The sequence below is a fragment of the Triticum urartu genome, chromosome 3 (assembly GCF_003073215.2).
Source record: "Triticum urartu cultivar G1812 chromosome 3, Tu2.1, whole genome shotgun sequence".
NCBI classification, from domain to species: domain Eukaryota; kingdom Viridiplantae; phylum Streptophyta; class Magnoliopsida; order Poales; family Poaceae; genus Triticum; species Triticum urartu.
In genome coordinates, this window is record NC_053024.1 from 687,299,873 (window position 1) to 687,321,326 (window position 21,454).

The following is a 21,454-nucleotide window of genomic DNA, read 5'->3' on the forward strand; positions in this document are numbered from 1 at the left end:
TGGCTGAAAACACTGTATATCATCTAATTGACAGCATTAATTTTCAGTCTCTAAGTTGAAAATTTCCTAATTATTATTTTCTGTGCTTGGAGCTACAGCTTCAGTTTCCACTCTACTAACATGTGCTTTAGTTCACTCGCCTCAATGTATGTTTACAAAAAGGTAGAGAAGCTAATATAGACAGTTTCCGTAGGTAGCAGCAGTCCATATGCAGTGGTTTGAGTATAAGCTTTAATTCAGGAAAGGTGAAAGCAATATGTTAAATCTTAGTCATCTCAGCTGGTTGGCTCTTTTACAAGTTCACTTATACACAACGGTGTTTTGATTTAGGGAAAACTTGGTTTAGAAGCAGCAAGTAATAATGGGGTCTCTAAAACTCTGCACTGATTTTCAGAGCACCAGACATTCAGAATTCAGATGAACAGTTTTAGCCATAGTTTTGTAGGTTGTTCAGCTACGATTGTATTGCTGTTATTTAGACTATTTATTTCTACCGTAGTAATCTCTACATTCTAATATTGCCATTATTCCTATGTTTTGGTCATTAAGCTGAGCTGCTTTGTAGTTTTCTCAGGGTTTGGAAAATTTTCTGGATCGCCACATGGTCAAACTCTGGTTTGATTTGTATTTTTTGACAGATAAATGTACCGATGGTTGGCTTTCTTCAGGTATCACGATTCACATTAGTCTTTCCCTTCTACATTTGGGGGAAAGACACCTTTTCTTCCAATTACTTTTGGTAGAATATTAATATAGAAACAGGATGCTTCTAGTAGTATGTTTGTGGTTGGTGGAAAGAATGCTTTGGCCATTCAGTTTGCAATGAACAGTCTATCTATAGTAATAAAACATTAATGTCAAAACATTATGCTTCTTATTCTTCTACTTCCTGTCAGTGAAAGCAAAAATATCTAGTGCTTTCATTTTTTGGGGGTCAACCAAGAATATAAGAGCTTACAACCAAGAGGACCTAGGACTAGGACAGCTTAAAATTACATGATATACAAGATAATCCCCTCTTGTTGTTATGGGGGAGCAGTCCGCGTGCTCTGCACCTCGGACTGGGAGGAGGCACATGGCGAGTGTCATCTCCGCTGCCTCGCATCCGTCGTGTTGGATCATTGCCCGCTCCTGCTAGACTGCTCTCCCATGCCTCCAGCTCCAAGCCTCACCAGCTGGAGTGCCAAGTCGACAGGCAACATCAGGGATAAGATGTCCATTTCCCGGGAGCTCATTGAGCGCTTCGACGAAGGCCCAGGAGCTCCGGGAGATACGCATGGCCTGCTCGGGACCATGGATGTTATGCGGCGATTTCAACTTGATCCTCCGCGATGAGGACAAAAACAATGGCAACCTGAACCAGCGCATGATGGGCAGATTTCGCCGTCTTGTTAATGACCTCGCCTTTTTTTTGAAAGAAAAGGTAGATCTTGTTCTACCTTATGCATTCAAAACAGGCCGTAGCCCGATAGACCGAAGTCATTTTACATGAAGGCGGTGTGAGCGCCACACAGAGTGTGCAGCAGGCTAGCGCCAAGCCTAAAAGGGAAAGCAAGAGAAGGAGAAAGGAGAAACAGAGGCTGGAGGGCTTATGTGTAGCTACTGTTGCAACATTACATTAGCCCAAGAAGTTAAAACCTCCCTTGCATTTCCTCCTTGTGCTCTTAGCCTCCAGAGCATGAGAGTAGCTGAGCAATCTCAGTAAGAACCTTTCCAGCCATCCAACAAACGTTATGAAAGACTTGTGCATTTCTGGCATGACAAAGCGCCACTGCACCAGCTGTGAAGAAAACATGCCAGAGCGCGCCATATGCTTCCCTCGCTACCCCAGAGGCTAGAAAGTCTGCAGCAGTTTCAGTGGAGCTTGCCAAATCCAGGAGGCCGACCTTGGCCCAAACAACTTGGGCAAGTTTGCATCTGAGCAAGATATGATGCATGGTCTCGGCTGCTGGACATAAATCGCATCCGTTGTGTTTTACAATCCTTGTCCATTGCTTTCTTAACATGTTATCCCGAGTATTGTGCCTGTCCCTGATGGCCAGCCATAGAAAGACACGGTGTCTTTTGGGTATAATTGGATCCCAAATATAAGGGGCCGAGGGGCAGTCCATGCCTTTGAAAGTGAGCAGCCTATAGAAATAAGCTGTTGAGAGCTTGTGATCAAACGCCGCCGGCCTCCTAATGTCTGACGTATCAGGGGTTGGTGAGATGCTGCGCAGAAGATCATTCAGCGTTTCCAGCTCATGCGACGCCGTGTAGGAGAGATTAGGATGTAGCTGCATCATCCAATGGCCATTGACGTACTGTGAGGTGACAGTGCAAAATCTAGCTTTGGAGAATGTAAAAAGCGTCGGAAAGGAGTGAAAAAGCCGGCCACCCTCCATCCAATGATCAAACCAGAAAGACACCGTCTTGCCATCTCCAAGCTCACACCTTGTGGACTGAATTACTAGCTGCAGAGAGGATTTGAGGCATCGCCATATAGCAGTATCTGCATTATGCACTGTAACTGGTATTTCCGTACGACAGTATGCTGATGCGAACCATTGGTAGCACGGGACATTGCTGCATTGCAGTATCCTCGCCGTTACCTTGCATATCATTGCCTTGTTGCGTGCAGCAAGATCACGTACTCCCATTCCTCCATTCTGCTGCGGCATAGTTACATAATCCCATGCCACAAGACACTGCCCCCCCTTTGCATGGTTCTTTCCCTGCCACAAGAATCCCCTCATAATCTGCTCTAGCTGCTGGATAGATTGTCTTGGCCATAGCAAGCAGCCCATGAAGTAGCTGGGTATCGTTGCTAGAACAACATTAATCAGAGTGAGCCGTCCTCCCCATGATAGAAAAGTGGCCAGCCAACCTGCCAGTCGTTTGTCCACTTTATGAATAACAGGCATCAACAGTCCATGTGAGATCTTGTGTGTGGATAGGGGTAAACCCAGGTAGGTGCATGGGAAGGCAGAAGATTGACATTGTAGTACTTGCTCAATCTGTTGGCAAACCGTTGGATCCACGCAAATAGGAACAAAGGAGCTCTTTTGGAAATTGATTGTGAGGCCAGTGAAACCCGAGAACAAATGAAGTATCCTTTTGATGATGCCAACCTGTTGTGTATTTCCTTGTATTAGCAGAAGCATGTCGTCAGCGTACTGAAGGACGGGGAAGGGTCCCTCGACCCCCAGTGGGTGTTTACGCCGACCAGCTCGGTACTCTCTCGCAGATTCGTTGTAGGACATCTGCAAGCAGTATGAATAGGTAATGACCTCGCCTTGAAGGAGATATACCTCAACGGACGCCGTTTTACTTGGTCAAACGAGCAGTCCCCACCCATCTTGGTGCACCTGGACCGCGTGCTCTGCACCTCAGACTGGGAGGAGGCACATGGCGAGTGTCATCTCCACTGCCTCGCATCCGTCGTGTCGGATCATTGCCCGCTCCTGCTAGACTGCTCCCCCATGCCTGCAGCACATCGGCGTTTCCACTTTAAGGATTTCTGGCTCAGACTTGATGGGTTCCACTACACAGTGGCCACGGCATGGGGCTCGGTCCATGCCGAGGACCCCTTCCACCGCCTCATGATTCGCATGCAGGCCACAGCTCGCAGCCTCACCAGCTGGAGTGCCAAGTCGACAGGCAACATCAGGGATAAGATGGCCATTTCCCGGAGCTCATTGCACGCTTCAACAAGGCCCAGGAGGTTCGCGTGCTTACCCCTCTAGAAGACTCATTGTGGAAGCAGCTAAAGTTCAAATATCTCGGTCTTGCGTCCCTCGAGCGCACCATCGCCCGGCAGCATGCACGCATCACCACACTCAAGGACGGGGACGCCAACACTGGCTTTTTCCATATGCAGTGCTCCTTCCGAAGGTAGAAGAACAGGATCCTTAGCCTGACCGTGGATGGGCACATGCTCACCGACCATGCTGAGATGGCGCAGGCGGCGTTCAAGAACTTCAACGGTATCTTGGGTACGTCCGCGACGTGACGATGGACTTGGAGCAGCTCATTGATCCGAGTGATCTCGCGAGCCTCGACGCGCCCTTCACGGCGGAGGAGGTTTGGGACGCTGTTAAGCGCCTCCCCGTCCATAAGGCTCCGGGGCCGGATGGGTTCACCACGGAATTCCTCTAGGCCTGCTGGGGCATAGTAAGGCAAGACTTCATGGACGTTTTCCAGCAGTTGTACGTGATGCGGGGACATGGATTCAGCAAGCTCAACCAGGCCCTCATGATCCTGCTGCCCAAACGCACTGACACCCACCAGCTTCGCGACTACCGACCGATATGCTTGATACATCTCGTGGCCAAGCTCTTTGCCAAAGTCCTATCGCTGCGTCTTGCCCCAAGGCTGGACAGCCTGGTTAGCCGTAATCAGAACGCGTTCATCACCGGCCGCAGCCTACAAGACAACTTCATTCTTGTCAGGCAATCGCTCAAGATGCTTCATCAACTTGGAGCCCTGCGGATCGTGCTCAAGCTTGACCCCACGCGCGCCTTCGACTCCCTATCTTGGCCGTTCCTCTTCAAGGTACTATACCAATACGGATTCGAAGACCGATTCCAGGAATGGCTCGCGATCCTGCTATCGATGTCTAGCACCCGTGTTCTGATCAATGGCGAGCCGGGCCCACCGATTTGGCATCGCAGCGGGCTGCACCAAGGCGACCCGGTGTCCCCACAACTCTTTGTGCTCGGCCGTGGACACCCTTGGCAGACTGATGTGTCGCGCCATTGACTCCGGCATTCTACAGCAGCTCCGCCCACACTGGCATATCCCGACGACCTCCCTGTACGCCGACGATGTCATGTTATTTTGCCATGCCACGCCGGGCGACGTGGCTACCATCAAGGGTATCCTGACCCTGTTTGGCGATGCGAGTGGACTAGAGGTGAACTACGTCAAGAGTTCTGCCACTGTTCTCCATGGAGAACCCGCGGCAGACACGGTGATTGCCTAGCTCGGATGCCCGGTAGTGCAACTCCCTGTTGCCTACCTTGGCATTCCCTTGACGACGCGCCACCCTACCGCCGCCTAGCTACAACCATTGGTGGACTCAGTAGCCGCCAAGCTGCCCACCTGGAAAGCATGGCTCATGAATAAGGCTGGGCGCCTTGCTCTGGTCAAGTTAGTGCTCAGTGCTATCCCCGTACATCAGATGCTGGCATTCGCCCCTCCAAAGAAGACTCTTTTTTTAAAAAACGGAGGCGAAAGATTTGCCTCATATATTAAATAAGGAGAGAAGAGTTTGTTACAACACACACCCAGAATATGGCATGGCAATTATTCTCGCAATAAAAAAGACCCTAACTTCTTTGCCCCGGCGGTGATCCAAAGGTTTGCCTCGTCGGCGATGGTGTTGAGTAGAATTGGCGGAGGCGTGCTCTTAAGTCGGAACACTCTTGCGTTTCTCTCATTCCAAATGATCCACGACACAAGCATGGTGATCGAGGCCTTCGCTTTTCGGTTGGTGGTGCCCACGGCGCTCGTGCTCGCCCACCATGAAAAGACTCTTAAGCAGCTAGAGAAGATCCAGAGGGGATTCCTATGGGCTGCACGTGCCATTGCCAAAGGAGGGCACTGCCATGTCAACTGGCGACACGTTTGCCGCCCCATCGAGTACGGAGGACTAGGGGTGCGAGATCTGGAGCGCGCTGGGATGGCGCTTCGGCTTCGATGGCTATGGTTTACACGTGTGGGCACGGACCGTGCTTGGCAGGGGCTTGTCCTCCAATTCTCGCAGGAGGAGCGCGTGCTGTTCTTTGCCTCCACCACCATGATAGTTGGGAACGGCCTTTCGGCCCTGTTTTGGGAGGATCGTGGGTAGTCCATCCAACGGGCAGTCCATCCAACGGGCAGTCCATACGCGAGCTCGCACCACTGCTCTACTTGTGCATCCCCAAACGGCGACGAAATTCTAGGACGGTGGCGGAAGGGCTGCTCGGGAACTCCTGGATGCTCTGGAAGCACAAGAACGCGTGCGTCTTCGACAATGCGACACCCTCGATCGATTTGCTAGTAGATAAGATTAAAGACGAGACCCGCTGTTGGGCTAGAGCCGGTGCCCAGGGGCTTAGGGTTTGTTCTGCCCACATCCTGGGATGTACACTGATCGGCCAATGCCACTGTAAAACTCACCTCCTAGGAGGCTTTTTCCACCTCCCTTTTCAATGAAATGAAACGCAAAAGCCTCTTGTGTTTTCTCGAAAAAAGATAATCCCCTCTGCTTCATTCACATTATGTGCCTAATTGAGTGGAGGTTATCGCCTCACAACCTTTGCCCATTGTTGAAATCAAGATGAGTTCTGTTTTCCATGTGCACGCATGCTTTTTTGCGACCCTGGAGAGGTTAATGGCATTCTTGTTGGACTTTAGGCTGCTTTTTTATCTCCACTAACCAAATGGGTGAAACATTGAACTAGATGCTCAATTTAAAGCTTTACGACTGATCTTGTTTCGGAAGCTTGCCAAAATCTGTGGACTAGCATGTCGTGGGAAAACAAATAAAGTAGGCCACCGAGGGAAAGAAAGGATTAAGGTTGAGTGAACTTTTGCCATCGGTCCTGTTTTATTGAATACTGAATATCGCTTCCCTATTACGCGTGCAGCTCATAAGTTGCTGGAGAAAACACTGGAGAAATCAATAACTGGGCCTGCTGCCAAACATTGAAGCGACAGTTGTATAGTCTTTACACCTCATGGCCCCTGGTTCGAAGTGTTGCCAAATGTTTGGTGTGTGCATCTCATGGACCGTGCATGATGCGGTCTCATCCGACAGCAGTAAGCCTCCAATGTCTCATAAGAGTTGTTTATGAACAATCAGTTTCTATTACATAATACAAGCATTGAAACTATTATAGAAATCTACAGGTGTTTTATAGGAGCGTTGAAGTTACATATGTACTCCCTCCATTCCAAAATAGATGACTCAACTTACTGGTTAAGCAGTAAATAGGAGTGCTTGTATCCGACTAGTTGTATTCGACCTGTGGCATATTTGCACCGAATCATCGAACGTTGTACAAGTGTTGCCAAATGTTTCAGGCTGAAGAGGTGCGTCTGCAGTCAGTGCATGTAGATGTGGCCATGGCAATTTCCACTCCCTAGGAAGGTGGCCCGTTCAACTCCATGGCATGCCCCTACAGAGAAGGTTGCCAAGCAACACCGACAGCCGTTCCCACTGCAAGCAAAATTAAGAGCAGTTCTCCCACCATAGCTGGTGGTTCACTATGGAGAGCAGTGATCTTTCTTATGAACGATTACTTGTATTCATGAGTTTCTTTAGATTGTTCTTGAGTATTTTTCTTGCTGGGAGATCAATCTTATTCGTACCAAAGGAACCGTATTTTCTCAGTTCAATTTTGTTCAGAGTATTCCTATTTTTCACCGATTTTATGTATGGATGAACACATACACATTTAGGTACATCCAGATGGACACAACGTACGACGGCAACAAACACACAACGTTCAGTGCAGAAATACCACAGCCCACAGGTCAAATCCAACGTACGATGATTCAGTGCAAACATCCGAATTCTATGTTGTCTGTATGACATTGCGGCTGCTCTGACCAAGATTTTGTGGCAGTGAACATGAAAGAAGCAAAGCAGCCCCCGAGCGGACTTCACCTTAAGTCCCTCATGTAGTTGTTCCCGAGACATGGAAGTTCTGCAGTACTGGTGCGGTGATATTTCTAAGGTCAAACAGTCCACAGACTATTCAACATTAGTAAACTGTACATGCTTTGCACATCATTCAAATCTTTTCTTTATCTAATATTAAAGGACGGATACCTTCATAGTTCTCCATATGTCATCATTTTAGATCCGTTAATTTTACGTTAATTACCTAATATTAAAGGACGGATACTTTCATATATAGTTCTTCATACGTCATCATTTTAAATCCGTTAATTTTATGTTAATTACCTAATATTAAAGGACGGATACTTTCATAGTTCTCCATACGTCATCCTTTTAGATCCGTTAATTTTACGTTAACCACAAAGATTGATGGTGTAGATCTAAATAAATTTGGTCCACACATATTTGTCCACGCCGTCCGGACATGTCGAGCGATTAGATGCCCAACCCCGCAGCCGCTACCTCCGGAGCACTGGCCCCGAGCGCCTCCACCTCTCGCCGCCGCTGGAGCTCCACCTTACCCTGCCTGCCTTCTCCTTCGTCCCCTTCTCTCCCTTCTTTCCCTTCTTCTCCCTTCCTTCCCTTCTTCTCCCTCTCACCTTGTCTCTCGTCAACAGGGACATCAAGACGCCAAAATAATAATAATTCTGGACCTCGAGACGCCATGGATGCCGACGGAGCTTGCCCCTCAGCCGCCGGCCGTCATTAGCCTCCGGATCCCGCCGGCGCCGACGGGATCCAGCCCGTCCCGTCCTCCTCTGCCGCCTGCCGCGTCTCCGCCTTTCCTTTGACCCGAGCACCGCCACCGTCATATGCGAGCCGAACGCAGAGCGCCGCCACCGCTCGCGCCCGATGCGTGGGCTGCATCGACCCCGGCCAGTCCAGCCGGCCCATGGCCCTCGATTCCTCCTCCCGCTCGCGCCTCCCTCCCTGGTCGCCACGCCTCTCAAAGCTGCTGCTGCAGTCGTCCTTGTGAATCGCAACACCTCTCCATCCCACGGCTGCCGACGATGACGGGATGATGAGGTTGGCTAGGCGGGCAGGCCAAGGGTGAAGTGAAGTGGGAGGCGCATCCGTTAGTGCAGCTGGAGGTCTAGGTTAGCTCATTTGAATCTCACAGGCCACCACGGGGAGAGCAACCATGCAGGCGCATCGACCTCCCCCACCAGGTGTGTTGATTTGAACCTTCATTATTAGTGGAGCTAACCATCTCCAACAACAACAACAAATGTTGTGCATCCATCAGCAACATCCATCAGCACATCGGCCTCCCTCACCAGGTTTAGGTTTCTTGCTGTGTGTGTGGATTTTGAATTGGAAGAATATATGACAGTACTCATTGGGATGCAACAACTGTTAGTTTGTTCATTCAGAGGACTGTCAAGAACCAGTTTGATTTGTGCTATAATGCTCTTGCAAATATTTATAGATGTTAGTGAAAACTGCAGGTGTTGTAGTGTTCAGGAAGGGGCGCAGATACAGCAACGGTCCATCTACAACCGCGTCCACAGCCACAGGGCACCTAATCTCAGGTGACCTCCTGTTTTGACGTCATCCTTCGGTAGCTGCAAGCGTGGTGACCGAGTGTGGAAACAACCTTGGCGTACAGCGGCAGCCATGAGGCTGTACATGCTTGCCCTCGGCAACCGGCTCCTCATTCAGGTTGTTCCTAGACCACTCCACCTTTGAAATGTACAACCTCATGTGCTTTCTAGCTATTCTATTTATATCTAGCCATACATTGGTACAGTTAATTCATAAACATGATTCAATAAGATTTGATCTTTTTTCATGTCTCATGTTCTTAGTTCTTCCCTCTTTGCGTGCAACTTTTTTTACAGGAATTTGGTGTGCCAATAATTTCCTACTTTCTGTAGTTGTAGTTCTTCTCACTGTCAGAGCAGATTAAAATTCAAACTATGATATTAGTGGTGGTTAGCTGATAACTCAATCATAACATGGGGCACACTATCTTCTTTCTTTTCTTCTCTAACAAATTCTTAATATTATCAGAATGTTGCATTGGTTTCTTCTTTCATAATTTGACAAAATAAAATTTCCCCTAATTTCAGTTTGGACAAGCTAAGGTTGCTCTGAATGTTGTTTTGTTCTCACACGTGTGTTCCCCGTCCCACCGGTTATATCAATTTTTTCCTAACATAATGCCTTGGTATATAAACCTACAATATATTAACATTCAGCAAACACTAATTTTTGTCTGCAGCTACGCAATCCAACTACTCGAAGGAACATACAGTTCTAGAAGTAAGAACTGTTGGGCTATTACAGCGCAACTTTGGGATGATGGATGTTCAGGATAGCTATGCAGACCTCCTATATGTAGTTTATAAGGTAAATGTTTTTCCGTCTAATTTACATGAAATGTCTTGTTAACTTGAACTAATAATGAGTAACTAACGAATGCTGCCTGAATGAATCCAGAATGTATTGGAAGCACCAACGTTCAGTTGGAGAGGGAGCTATCTGGAGAAGTCACGAAGAGTGCATCGTCGTGGCGACGGCGAAGGCAGTTTCCGGAGCAGGAAACTGTGCCATCTGTTGAGGCTGTAGACACGGCCATGGCGACCAAGAGGACCTGCGGATGCTGGGGACTACGCATCCAGCCACTCCTTGCGCCACTCGACCAAGGCCGGTGTCGCCGATCACCGTGGTGGAAAAGGATGACCAGAGGAGCCTGTCCAGCGCGCATGAGGAGAGCATGTGGCCATCAATGTCCTCTCATCAGTGGTGCCTGTGCCTCACCTGGAAGCGTGCCGGGAAGCTGGGCTTGCCGTGGGTGTTTGCAGGAAGTATAGGTGGAGGTGGTATAGGTGTCAGTGGTGGCGCGGTGAGAAAGTTGCGGTGGCTGTGGCAGTGTCATGTCACCTCTCGCCTGACTCACTCCCATGGGCTTTTGCATGCATCCCTGCTTAACAGGAAAATGCAAAAGACAAACAACGGCTACTAAAACCTCTACCATTACTGAATCTCATTTGAGGCTTTGAGCACGTGTTTCTCTGTTTCCCAGATGGTACCGGATATTGCATTTGACTCTCTGCACTATAGCTGTTCTGGATTTTGGCTGTGGAGTAGCAATTTTTGGGGCATACTTTCATTTTATGAAGGAAAGTTTTGGATATAATTTTATTTTATGAAGGAAATTTTGGGACATACTTACTTTGACGTGATGTGTTACATAGTTTCCACCTGATTACTTTTCTATATAATCCACTTAATTACTATTATCATAATTTATTTATTTTTAAGATGGAATCCTGCTCCTGGAGGTTAATAAAATGCATGTAAAGATATTGCTCCTTAATACTATCTGGTAAATTTGTTCCTTTAGGGCTATGTTATTTTTCACATCATGAATCCATAATTGTTTGATTTAGCCAGAGTAATGTTTTCTTCTCTAATAATTTTTTTATAGCATTGCTTATATCAGGTCGAGAAGCCTCTCATAATGACATATTGCATTTGTTTTTACAGATAAACTTATTTTTAAGGGATGGAGGACCTCACAACCCAACCATGTTGGGAGCCTGTGAAGAAACAGCATGTACGTTGCTATTGGAGGAAGCCTTTAAATAACTCATACTACATGAGTTGTGATCCTGGGTCAAACCTCCACTTTGTGACACTGATGACAATTCCAGATATTGTCTGGTATTTTTAACCCCACCTGACCTGATTTTATTAGTTATAGGCCTCAATTTGTTCTCAACATTTGCTTTATACTAAATTCAGAAAGATGATCTTTACATATAATAAAAACTGTGCATACTTTTTTAGCTTTGTGCTGAACATTTGCATGGTTATGCAACTGTCTCTTGCAAATTAGTTTCATCATTTTTTCGTGAGTTTTGATTTATGTTTTGCTGGTTATTGATGCGTGAATGCATGATATGTAACTGGCTTCTGCTTTGCAAGGCTGTGAAATACATGGGTTGATCTGACGCAAGCAACTTTGTCAACGCACTATTTTCTAAAACGAGTAATCTTGTTACTACCTCCCATTATTGTGTGCAGATCATGCTATGTTTACGGACCTCTAGCTTACATGGCTGGCTCTCTATTGCAGTTTCATTTCAGATGCAACCTTCAACTAGAGGTTTATGTTTCCTAATGGTCGATTTCTTCTTTGTGGATTTTTCTTTTGATTATGTTCACAAGAAGGTGTGCAATTGTCTGTATTATCTGCCAAGTTTCATGGAAAACCTTTTGTATGGCAGATTTTTGTTTTTGAAGGTGAACTTTGTATGACTATTTTATGGTACAGATACTGAATCCCCCCACCCCCCCTCCAATTTTCCTTTTTTGTGAATTACGATCTTGAAGTGCAGGTTTTTAGTTGACAAAATAGACATGGAAAAAAGTAAGGCAAACATCTCTGAGAAATAATCATCTATATAATAAAACATGTCCATTGTCCTGTAGCTATGAAAAATTGGTTGTACAACATGTCTTTTTATGGTGAGGGCGTGAAAGAGGATAAGTGGCATAGTGATATCTGTGTCATGCGGTGGCCAAGATCATCGCCCTAGGATTGGCCACATTCGGAGGCATTGCGATCACAGTGGACACCCTCGGTACGGGCGTTTAGGAGGATAAGCGGTGATACGGGTTGGGCACTGTATTAAACAGAGGACCTAGACCTATCGTGGGCCTTAAAGTGTCGCTTATTGGAGTAGGGGTGTACAGTTTTTTCTCCCGTTGCAACGTACGGGCATGTTTCCTAGTATATATAAAATGCATGGAAAAATATATTTGAATATATATTTCCTTCCTAGAATCGTATTGGGCAAGATCCAACTTGGTTCTTACCTCATTAGAATCCAGATTGTTCTTGTCCCCCCCCCCCCCCCCCCCCCCCCCCCCCCCCCCCCCCCGCTTTTGCCCCCCCCCCCCCCGCGACCTCCTCTCCCCCGTGCAGCGGTGCCGCGCCGCACCAGGGCCAACCTGCCGGGCCTCCTTCTACCCCCAGCGAACGACCCTCCCACCGCCGCCGCAGCGGTGGCGGCGGCAACCTTCCTCGGCCGGTGATCGGATTTGGGTGGCGGCGACCCACTCCGGCCGATTCAAGGGCGGTGGCGCAGGCCAGCGGCAACCAGGGTTGTCGTGCTGGCGGCAGCGACGAAGAGATCACGTCGGCTGCTAGGGTGCCCGATCTGGATCCCATTCGGATTTGGGTGGTGGTTCTTCGAGCCGTCATGCGCACCCTTTGTTCCGGCGCGGCAACCGGCCTCTGGACTAGGCCCGCGACACGAGGACGTCGGGGGCACCGGCCCTGGGCGTGGAGATGGTGTCCATCTTCTTCGCCGGAGGTGGTCAGCTAGATGGTTGTGGATTCTCGCATCCAGACCTGGCGTTGAGTGGGGAGACGAGGCTGCCGGCGAAAACCGTGCTATGACTCGGGTCATGGCTATTAACGCTAGGTTTAGATAATAACTTTAGGTCAACTGCTCTACCTCTCAGGGTGGCGTTGTATTCATATATATAACAAGGTTACATGTACAGGTACGAGTTGTATTCAGAGTACAAGTCATATACGGAGTCTAATACCCTCCCTTAATCTCAACCGTGTTACGCAAGTTGAGATTGCGCCGACAATCTTCAAACAAAGGTAACGACAATAGCTTGGTGAAGATATCCGCAAGTTGATCTTTAGAGGAGATGAACTTGATCTGAAGTAGCTTCTATGTAACACGTTCTCTGACAAAGTGGTTGTCAACTTCGATGTGTTTTGTTCGTGCATGAAATACCGGATTGGAAGATAGGTATGTAGCACCAATGTTATCACACCAAAGAACAGGTTGCTATTGTTGAGGCACTCTGAACTCACGAAGCAAAGACTGTATCCAAATAAGTTCTGCGGTCGCATTGGCTATAGCCTTGTACTCAGCCTCTGTACTGCTGCAAGATACTGTGGCTTGCTTGCGAGCACTCCAGGCGATCAAGTTAGGACCAAAAAATACCGCATATCCCCCCGTGGATCGCCGATCATCAGGATTGCCTGCCCAGTCTGCATCTGAAAAAGCCGAAAGAACACCAGAGGGAGAAGAACGAAGATGTAATCCATAAGAGGCAGTCAGGCGAACATAACAAAGAATGCGCTTGACAGCAGAGCGATGCGAATCTCGAGGTGCATGCAGGTACTGGCAAACACGATTAACCACAAAGGCAATATCTGGTTTGGTGATAGTGAGATACTGCAGGCCACCAACAAGACTACGGTCACTACAAGAAATATGTCAACATGTGACCACCACTATTGGTCACTGAATGGTCACAAATTTCCATTTGTGACCTTTTTGTGACCAAAAACATAAGGTCAAAAGCTGGCCGTCATAAACTGACTATAGCGACCTTTCTTCTGGAATGGTCGAAGACGTTTATGACCAAAATACGTCTACTGTGGCGTTTTGGTCACTAGCAACCTCCCCAGGCCACGTAGGCATCCAGCGTGGCAATTTGACGTGGCACAAGATTCAGCCCGGTCCAATTCGATTTTCTACATGGGCCTAGCCCAACAATTCGGCCTTTTTAATGTATATTTTTCCTATTAATTTTTGCTATCTACATGGGCCTGGCCCAGCAATTCAGCCTTTTTATTTCTAGATGCGGCCTTTTACAGCGTATGATCTTTTATTTTTTGCCATTTTATTTTCCACTGTTTTACATTTGTCCCAAATATCATAATATCATACACTGGTCCCACGCGTCAGAAATTTCAAATGTGCTAAAATTATTTTGATAAGTGGGTTGCATGAGTCATGTTTCCATTGCACACATTTTCAAATCACATACGTAATTACTATTTCATATGAAACAGAAATTGTAGTTCTGAAACATACATGAAATTCAAAGAGAAAATACATTAAATCACATACATAATTACTATTTCATTCACAAATAGATAGAAGATACATTAAATTCCCAGATAACCCTTCCCCTACTGCTGCTACTTCTGATGTACAAAAGCAGGATCATCAGGTTTTACCAAACGCCAACACTCTCCTACTCCTTGTGCTCACCCTTCTGATGTATAGACACCTTTTAGATGAATTTGTCTGCGGAAAACATCAAAGAATCTAGTAAAAAAACTGGAATCATCAGGTTCTAACAGACTGAAAGCAACACTGAAATATATTTAGATCAGGGTAAAAACAATAAACCAACAGGAAATACAGAGTTAAAAAGCATTGGAAATACACAAGAAAATAAGGGCGTTAATGTAGCTGCAATTTACAATGTCAGAAGACTAGGAAATTAGAGATAAAGCATGGAGTATGATAAATGTGGGACTTTACATTGTAATAGAAATTGAGGATACGCGGTGAAAAAATAGAGGAATTCCACTGTAAATACCTGCAGTTTATACAATGTATAAAATGGGTTATTTACAGTGTAACTCCCTAAAAAAATCTTAGGTATTCCACTGTAATACCTACAAGTTTTACAGTGACTATGCAGTAAATTACACTGTAAAACTGGGCGATATTACAGTAAAATGAAACTGAAAAAGCACACTATAGGAATGACAACAATGAAGTAGGCACAAAGACAACATTTTAGACACATCAGAGAAAATTCACTGAATAATAAGTCAGCACTCTTAAGAAACCATTTTAAACGACCAATGATCCACCACTCATGATGTAATGGGTCTACTTACAAGTGGACGCATGATTCACTTGGTGTATTGTTGCAGAAGTGAAGAAAACAAACCCATGGTGGATGACCGACAGTTGGCACTTGATGTGCGCACCCACCCTAGCTGAACAATCCAGCTCAATCGGGTCTACTAGAACAGAAGGAAAAACTAACACTGTAAATCTACGGAGGATCACCAACAACATCCCACACTTGGATGCACACCCAGCAAGCAGATAGACAGCAACAAATGGACATTCTATATGAGAACAAAACAACATTGATCAAGCAGATGTTACGAGGATAGATATGTGACTGCTACAGATGAGTGAATTATCAAAAAAAGGAAGAGCTACAGATATGCATCTGCCTGCCAAATACACAAGACTAGTGCAGCTAAAGGATGATGGGAAATTTGCATCTAATGCTACCAATTAATTTCAGTGCATGACAAGACAAAAAGCATGGCATCAACAACATCATCAACAGCATACTACCATCGTAAATAGCAGCACAATAGCAACAGTAGGTAGTAGAAGTAGAAGAGTGAGGGCGCTATCGTGCACAGGGGCACGACCAGGAGTCGGGGAGGACGGGGCCGGAGTAGGTGAAGAGGCCATCATCCTCCTTGTGGTGCATGTCGGCCGTTGTGACGGCCTTGACTTGCTGGCCATCGCCTGATTTTGCTCCCTCACCCGCTGCTCCGCCTGCAGGAATATATACCAATAAAATGAGAACCAACAGAGCACAATTCTGCAGGTATATACCAATAAAATGAGGTGAAATGAGAATCAACGGCACAATGTCCAAAAAAGGCCAGCAGGATGAAGCTATAGCCAGCTAGCTATGCACCATAGGTGTTTGTACAGCCAGGTCAGAAGAATAACACGGCTAACATAAGGAGCGACACAACAGTTGTTGTGCTACCACAGAAAAATTGGGATTCAAACCTACTGTAACTATCACTCCATCCATTATTTAAACTACCAAAACGTCTTTATATTGAGAAACATAGGTACTGGTTGCATATATAGACTAGTAGCAGTACTATGTGTGGCAGTTTTAACAAGTCAAATAATTTTACTGTAGACAAGTTGCATATATAGACTAGTAGTAGTACTGTAATCTAACAGTGGCTAAAGCATACAAGAAACATATTGCAGTGTACTCTAGCCCAAAGGAATTCCCACCCATGCCTTGTTTCAGATTAGAAACTTTCTTACAACTGAATTCCAGATACAATTGGTTTAAGCTCCATGTGTACTAATTAAGAAGGAGGCGACAAGTAGCCATTGCATGTGATGGCAGGCAGACAGGAAATGGTTAGGAAGAAGAGGAGCAGTGGAGCACTGACTGATCCATTGGAGGCCCTGGTCTTGTCCTTCTTGAAGACGACTCCGAATCCCCGATGCACTCGCCGTCGACCACACTGGAGGCACTGACTGAATACAAACAAGAACATAAGACAAATAGTACATATATTAGTAAGATAAGTAGCTGTAACATAACAGGAACTGGAACGAACAGTGAGCCATATGCCTGGACCCTGAACCTTGAAGAAAGCAGTACAAAATAACTGAATACTGATCCTAGAATGCACAAGGTGGTTACTGATCCTAGTGTTAACTGATAATTTCTCAATAAAGTTTCTGTACAACAGTACAAGGTGGTTAACACAAAGGGGAAACAAAGAATTAACATGGCAGCAGAGCAAACCAATACAGCTTGCAACTAATAAGCACATGATATTGCTTGGCAAATCAATTAAGCTCTGGTTAATTATTAAGCGGTGAGAATTTCTTATTTGCACGTTCATGTTGATAAGCAAGTTCTAGTGTTCTACTGAACAATGACATGTCATTCGCTACGCATCTATACGTGAGACAAAAGTTGAAGGCAGGAAGCATGATGGATGGATGTATATGCGTACCTGAATCCAGGGGAAATGCCGGAAGGAGACGGAGGGCGTGACAGCAGTGTTCATGTGCGCGCCGGAGATGTGGCCGGTGGCGTAGATCACTGCGGTGATAATGAGGCCGCCGACGAAGGAGTGGCCGAGCTGGGATTCGCGCGTCACATCGGCGCCATAGATGGACGCCGCCCCGCACATCACGAACACCAGCAGGAACGTCGCCACCACCTCCAATATCACCTGCACACACGCAAGAACCCCTCAGACTGGATACTCGAACTTGTATCTTTGAAACCTATTAATCAACTTCAATTTGCAATTTTAACACTATGCACGCGTCGACCAGAGGACGACCGGCGAGGTCCCCAAACGGAAGAGGAGCGACGGGAGAGGGAGGCGCCCAGGCACGTACCTTGGTGCTCTGCTGCCACTACTATCGCGCTCGATCTGCTGCATAGCCGGGGCTGGGGGAGAAGGGGGCGGACGATCTGGTCGAAGGGGGCGGCTGATCTGGTCTGAGGGGAGGATGGAGCGGAAGGGACGGGGTCGCGGTGGTGTGCTAGGAGCCGCAGATTGCCGCCGGAAGTCGCCGGGATCGGCCGCCATAGGTGGCGGCGGCGAGGAGTCGTGGGGAGAGAGAGATGGGGTTCGCGAGAGGATGGGGGTGTCACGGGAGGTAGGGGAGACCGGAGACAGGCAATCAGGTCGCCGGTGGAGCAAGGTGGCTGCCAGATCGGCGGCAGTGGGAATCACGGAATGAGGGGCGGCCTCGATCAGATCTGGGGGAAGGGTGGGTTGGGGAGTTGGGGGAGGAGAGGGAGCGTGAGAAGGTGGAGAAGGGAGCGAGGGGCTGGCGGGGAGGGTGCGGCGTCGCGAGAAAGAAGACGGCGGGGAGGAAGGGGACGGGATCGAGAGGAGCTCCACCGGATCGAGAAGGGCGCGATGGAGGAGAAGAGAGCGAGGGGAAGAAGGGAGGCGGGGGGGGGGGGGGGGGGGGGTGGATGGAAAATGACCACAGAGCTAGGGTTTCGGGGTTAGTGTGGAAGGGCTGAGGACTACCGTTGGATCCCCGAGTATCCGACGGTGTCTGATGCACGATCCGCGTGAGATGTCCACGGACCAATCAGAAAGTAGTACCACGTTATGACCATTTAAATTGGTCGTGGTTGACTAAAAATAGCGTGTTAAAATCATATCAACTATTTTATGACCTGAAAAATTCAAAAAGGAAATGGAAAACCTTCTCATTGTGTCACCAAATGTGAATAAGTTTTTAGGAAAAATAACAAACATGAAATAAGATAAATATCTTTAAAAATGTGTCGTGAGAAATGAGTTTTTTGGCAAAAAAAACATTTTCCATTTTCCGAGTGTCCAAAATGAGTTTTTTTGTAAAGGACCTACCATATATTTGTTTCAAAATTGTACCAAATCAATTTTATAAAATACTAGGACATATTTAATGCACAATTGACTAAATGGTCGGGTGTCAAAAGTTTTGAGCCACCTCTCGTGAAAAAGACAAATTTCCGCCGATTTAGTAGGAAGCGGGTCAAATTTGAACTGCAGCTGCCTCATAGTTTGCTCTTTATTTTTTCCAAAAATCATTTCTAGATACATAAGTATCTATTTAATCACAGAAATATCAAAAGTTTTCCAAGATTCAACCACTAGCTAGGAACGGTCATTCCCGCCGTTTTGACCGCATTTTGAAACGGGCATAAAAAATTCAAAAAAAATCAAAAAATTGGGAAACCTTCGCATTGTGTCATGATATGTGGCCAAGTTCCCAGGAAAAATAATAAACTTGTAATACTGCAATTATTTTAAAAAGTGTTATTAGAAACGAGCTATCACGTGTGGAGATCAATGGCTTTCAAGCCAAATGATCAATCTTATGGCCACATTCATGGCATAGTTTGTTCAAATAATCTCATATTGTGCACAAGCGTGCATATTGGAATGGCAAACAATGTTGCCAAAGGAAGTTTTTTTTTCTTTGGACGAAAGAACCATTTTCCATTTTTCGAGTGCCCAAAAGGAGGTTTTTTGTGAAGGACCTCCCAAATAATTGTTGCAAATTGGACCAAATCATTTTTCTAAAATACTAGTCCATATTTAATGCACAATTGGTCAAATGGTTGGGTGTAAAAAGTTTTTATCCACCTCTGGTGAAAAAGACAAATTCCCGCCGATTCAGTTGGAAGCGGGTCAAATTTGAACTGTAGCAACCTCGTAGTTTGCTCTTTATTTTTTCCAAAAATCATTTCTAGGTACATAAGCATCTATTTAATCAGAGAAACACCAAAAAAAATTCCAAGATTCAACCACTAGCTAGGAACGGTCATTCCCGTCGTTTTGACCGCATTTTGAAACGGGCATAAAAATTAAAAAAATTAAAAAATTGGGAAACCTTCGCATTGTGTCATGATATGTGGCCAAGTTCCCAGAAAAAATAATAAACTTGTAATACGGCAATTATTTTAAAAAGTGTTATCATAAACGAGCTATCACGTGTGGAGATCAATGGCTTTCAAGCCAAATGATCAATCTTATGGCCACATTCATGGCATAGTTTGTTCAAATGATCTCATATTGTGCACAAGGGTGCATATTGGAATGGCAAACAATGTTGCCTAAGAAAGTTTTCTTTTTCTTTGGACGAAAGAACCATTTTCCATTTTTCGAGTGCCCAAAAGGAGGTTTTTTTATGAAGGACCTCCCAAATAATTGTTGCAAAATTGGACTAAATCATTTTTATAAAATACTAGTCCATATTTAATGCACAATTGACCAAATGGTTGGGTGTAAAAAGTTTTTATCCACCTCTGGTGAAAAAGACAAATTCCCGCCGATTCAGTTGGAAGCGGGTCAAATTTGAACTGTAGCTACCTCGTAGTTTGCTCTTTATTTTTTCCAAAAATCATTTCTAGGTACATAAGTATCTATTTAATCAGAGAAACACCAAAAATTCCAAGATTCAACCACTAGCTAGGAGCGGTCATTCCCGTCGTTTTGACCGCATTTTGAAACGGGCATAAAAAATTCAAAAAAAATCAAAAAATTGGGAAACCTTCGCATTGTGTCATTATATGTGGCCAACTTCCCACGAAAAATAACAAACTTGTAATACCGCAATTATTTTAAAAAAGTGTTCTCAGAAACGAGCTATCACGTGTGGAGATCAATGGCTTTCAAGCCAAATGATCAATCTTATGGCCACATTCATGGCATAGTTTGTTCAAATGATCTCATATTGTGCACAAGGGTGCATATTGGAATGGCAAACAATGTTGCCTAAAGAAGTTTTCATTTTCGTTGGACGAAAAAACCATTTTCCATTTTTCGAGTGCCCGAAAGGAGGTTTTTTTGTGAAGGAACTACCAAATAATTGTTGCAAAATTGGACCAAATCATTTTTATAAAATACTAGGCCATATTTAATGCAAAATTGATAAAATGGTTGGGTGTAAAAATTTTTTATCCACCTCTCGTGAAAAAGACTCATTTCCGCCGATTCAGCTGGAAGCGGGTCAAATTTGAACTGTAGCTGCCTCATCGTTTGCTATTTATTTTTTCCAAAAATCATTTATAGTTACATAAGGACCTATTTAATCATAAATACATGGTTTGGTGGCGATACGTCGAGGTTTGGGCGGTGGCCGAGGGCCCCAACTCTAGAGCGCATAAACTCGCATGCCCGTCGCGTGGTCACCGCGTGACCGTAATGTTGCCATGTGTTCTGGGTGGCCTAGGCATGTCTAGTGGGTTGGGCACTCCCCAGGTTGGTGCTAGGAAGAAAACTACAACATAAGATTCTCACGAGGAGACCGATCGATGCTCAAATATGAATTAGCGGCCAAGTGTTTGATTAGCGGTACGGGAAATGCACATGGCCAATGGGCGTGAGTTTTGGCTAAGGATGATCATCTACTAAGGAGAATGTCTTCACAAATTTTTAGCTCAAAATGAGGATCCTAGGTGGTACTTGCTTTGCAAAGTACCACGCTGGAAAACAATATGAATGTTGAAGCTGGGCTCAAAATAATGAATGGAGTGAGCTGAAATTTTGTGGAGGATGGTTATTTGGGCATAGGAAAGCATTGTAGAAAATTGATACCATTTGGACATGCCAAAGTAGTACTTCCTTCACAATGCTCTTCTATGGACAGAAACTTGGGAAAACTAGTGAGAGAGATTGGATGAATGAAATGAGCTCAAAATTGGTGTAGGTAAGTT